Below are 4,085 nucleotides of genomic sequence, written 5' to 3'. Positions count from 1 at the left end.
TGTCAACCTCTGGACAAAAGAAAACATAAAGATCCAATTATACAATTATTAGAAGATAATGCAATTAGACTCATTCAAAGAATAAATTGTGGGAATATTTATTTATGCCTCTTTAGACCTCTTCCAAAACATTAAGCAGAAGCCTACCATCCAACATGGATATTGATGAAGAATAATATTTATTGAATACTTATAAGAGGTTCTATATAGTTAAGTGCTTTACACAAATTCCCATTTAATCCTCATACCACTTATATGCAGAAGGTGTTAGTACTGACTCAACCACTGATTAACTGGGAATTGAAAGTCTGTTACCAGTAGACTAGATCAATGCTACTAAAAAGTGTGGGCTGCAGACCAGTGCTGCACTGTGAACTGTTTGTTAATGGTCTGTGATGAGATAAGTCAGAAATTGAGATTTAGCTTTTACAGACATTTATGGCAATGTAACAGATATTTTTTATGTCTATTGAACCTAATTATTAAAAATTTGGGGCTTGTGTTTTGTATGTCTTTGATCTTCATTTAATATCATTTTATAGTAATTCATTCTTATAGCATTTTTATTTTATTTTATTATTATTTTTTAAATTAAACTAAAATGATGTTTTTTAATGGGAACCAGAGATATGGTTACAATTATATAGTCAGACACAAAAAACTCATGGGTGATCAGGAGTTGGAAGGTTACAAAATAATGACGCTAACACTGGGTATAGGAGAAAACCTGTTCCAGAACCTCAGGAGGCAGGCTAATGTGGTCTCTCTCTGTGATCCTGTCGGTGGTCACTCCTGGAGTCCACCTTGCCAGGGCCAAAGCCACCTCTCTCTCCACCACTTTGGCCCTCTTGGAAGGACCCCCATCCCTAACTCAGCCTCAGTAGCCACCCTGATCATAGCCTCCTCTGCCACCATGACAATCATCTTCATAGCTACAGTCAATATGAGAGCCTCTTGGCCCCTCTCCTGGGCCATCTGGTTTAGGGACCTTATACTGGTTGCATTCATTCCTTTGAGAGAAGTTCATTTTCTCACATCTAGGAGCAGGACACCACACCATCTCTACTGGGGAATCCTTTTTGGCCAATGCTACCACTGCCACCACTTCCATAGCTTCCATGGCCCATGGGTCCTTCTTGTTTGGCCTCTATGACCATTGCCACCACCCCAATTGAAATCTGCTTACTAAGTAGCAAATGAGACCTTGATAGGATTCCCAGAGAATTATCTACCATCAAACCAATAAATAGCTGTTTTAGCACCAGGTAGGTCATCAGATGATACCATTGCCTCTCCCTTCAGCTTGCCCATTTCCCTGTCTATGTACAGATTAATCATGGGCTATCCTGTTTTCAATCCATCTTAATAATACCAATCTGCTTGAAGTAATCAGCCACAGACTCAATTGTAACATTCTTGTCCAGGCCTTGCATGAAGATGGTGTTGTCTAAATTATCCTTTCTGAGTCATGACATGATCTTTGGTCCTGAAGGCCAACAAATTTATTGAAGCCACCATAGTTACTTCTGTCCAATCAGCCTCTACCTCCATGGCCACCTCCATGACCTGTGGGTTCAGAGCCACCACTGCTATGGTTGTAACCACCGCCACTGCCCTGGCCTTGCCCCCCATAGTTCTGCTGGCCTTCCTCATAGCCACCACCACTACCACCACTCTAATCCTGATTGCCATACCTGCTGCCACTGCTGCCACCACTCGTGGAGGGCTGATCTTGGCCATAGTTACCTCCCTCACTGTTACTATTGTACTGCTTCTGCTGTCCATAGCCCTGAGGAAGATTATAGGAGCTTTGCTGCTGTCCACCATAGCCGGACTGCTGACCATAGCCCTCACTCAGGGGCTGCCTATAGTTGCGACTCTGAGAACTGCTATCGTAACTTCTTGAGGTGCTGCTATGAGTTGACTGCTGGCCATAACCAGGGTAGGACTGCAGCTTCCCATACGATGACTGAGAACTCTGGCCACCACCATAACTACCAGTTGAGCCATATCCCTCAGGAGCTGACTGAGTGTCACAGTTGTTCTTAGTCTGTCCATAGGAACCATAGGTGCTCTGGCCATAGCCTGAACTGTCTCCTGACTGGCTGTAACCACAATAACTATGTTGTCCATGGGGCTGATTGCTCTGCTGGAAATAACCCTGCCCAGGCTGGGTGGGGCAGGCCCCATAGCTATGGGTTGCTTGTTGGGTATAGTTATTTGAGGCCATGTTGGCACACATGCACACAGGCATACAAACAAGATTCCAACACCACAGAGCACTGATGCCTCGAGAGCTCTCATTCTTACAACATTTTTAAAAAGCATCAGCCCATGATAGATTGGATTTAAAAAAAAAAAAAAAGAGAGAAAGAAACACTGGTCTTTTACTATAGATGCTTTGAGAAGCACTGGACTAAATAGTATATCTTCGTGATGACCATTGTAGAAAAAAAAGGGGGGGGGGAGATAGTGAGGTTTGTGTAAATTTTCTTTCTTATCAGCCCTCTCCACTTCTCCCTGACAAATTTACCCATTTCTCTGTTGGGTTTTAGGAGAACATTCAATAACACCCTTGTTCCTCTTGCAAATTTGAAAGCAACTGAGACACAGATGCCAAAGTCAGGTAGATCAAAGTATGAGCTACAAAACTGACTGGGGGACAGAGCTGAGATGTAAGACCTCAACTGTTTTCTATTACCTCCCCTGACCCCTGAATAAGAGAGCCTCACCGACCTAGCCATTGGGCTCAGTGGGGCAAGCTCAGGGTTCTCCCATAAGGAAGAGCAGAACACAGTATTTAAAACCCTCAGACAGGAGACCTGGAAATGGCAAAGCAGAGCATTCTCAATTTCTTCTCAAAAACTCATTACTCAGATAAGTCTTTCTTCACTTGGTTAGGGGAAAATGTAGGGTCAAGGAGACAGACCATGGGTGTCCCTCTAGTGTATATTCCCACAAGAAAATGTAAGGTTAAGGGAATGGAGGTTCCTGTAACATGTGTCATTTATTCATTTAATTCACACCTCTGAATATTCTAGTAAAATGCAACCAATCCCATTCTATGTGTTTCATTTTTCCCCATCATTTAAACAACTCCTGAAAATATATCTCCACCAGAAAAGTCTTGAGAAGGTGGTGATAATTCCTAATTCAAGCTCCTTTGCTCAACTCTCTGTTAAATGCACTTACCTTCTTATATGCATTCAGGAAAATATGTAATTTATTAAATTAATGTTAAGTCATTGATTTTTCAAGTTCTAAACTTATTTACTGTAATTCTGTCATGAAATTGTTTATGCCATTATAAATCCCATGAGGCCAGGGGATCCTGCATGTGCTTACTCATTTCCTACAGCTCAGTATACCAATAGGTATTTAATAACTGCTTTGATCCCAAGGATGATGAGGTAAAGATGTCTCTCTTGGCTATTTGCATTTAAGTACTTGGATGATAAACGAGTTTTTCCACTTCTACTCTTGTTTTCTGGTAATACCTGATTTGCAAGTTTTCCCCCAGCATATCAGTTCTCAGCCAAATACTTTCAACAACATACTAACATTAGGAAAATTAGATGCCTCTCATATAATGTGCGACTTGACTTTTTCAAATTATTTAATGTATTTGTATTGTTGGATACTGTTACTGGACCATCACAACTCTGTGATATGGTCAGTTTTGTCTTCTAATCCTTCCAGTTTTCCTTTCCTGCCCTCTTTGTCACTTATCCTCCTAGGTGCCTAGAGCTCTCACGGCACATCCAGTGGCACTTTCCAGAGCTGCTCTCATGGCACCATTCTCAGTCATGCCCTTTCTGCCTGCATTCTAGACCTTTTTCTTTCTGTTGTTTTGTTAGTCCTCTTTTTAAAAAATCCTGCTGCATTTTAACATATGCCTTCTGGAGGTAATTCTAAAGAAGTAGCATCAGTGGTGGTAATATCATAAACTGAGGCAGATCACTAGTGGGACATCTGGGAGCAAGTAGGCTTTTAATGACCCTTCAGATCACACCATGTAGGCGACTGCCTCCATATAAGGGCAAGGCTATGTGTTAATATTTGCTTCACCTTGTATAAGTACATAA

General features: G+C 41.6%; 1 pseudogene; it reads right to left on the bottom strand.

Moving 5' to 3' along the window:
- Window positions 1–752: 752 nt before the first annotated feature.
- Window positions 753–2,230, bottom strand: LOC107526244 (RNA-binding protein FUS pseudogene; annotated as a pseudogene).
- Window positions 2,231–4,085: the final 1,855 nt, after the last annotated feature.

The sequence above is a fragment of the Miniopterus natalensis genome, chromosome X (genome assembly GCF_054644295.1).
Source record: "Miniopterus natalensis isolate mMinNat1 chromosome X, mMinNat1.hap1, whole genome shotgun sequence".
Classification (NCBI taxonomy): domain Eukaryota; kingdom Metazoa; phylum Chordata; class Mammalia; order Chiroptera; family Miniopteridae; genus Miniopterus; species Miniopterus natalensis.
Note: the sequence above shows the minus strand (reverse complement) of the source record. Positions and strands in the feature narration are given on the sequence as shown.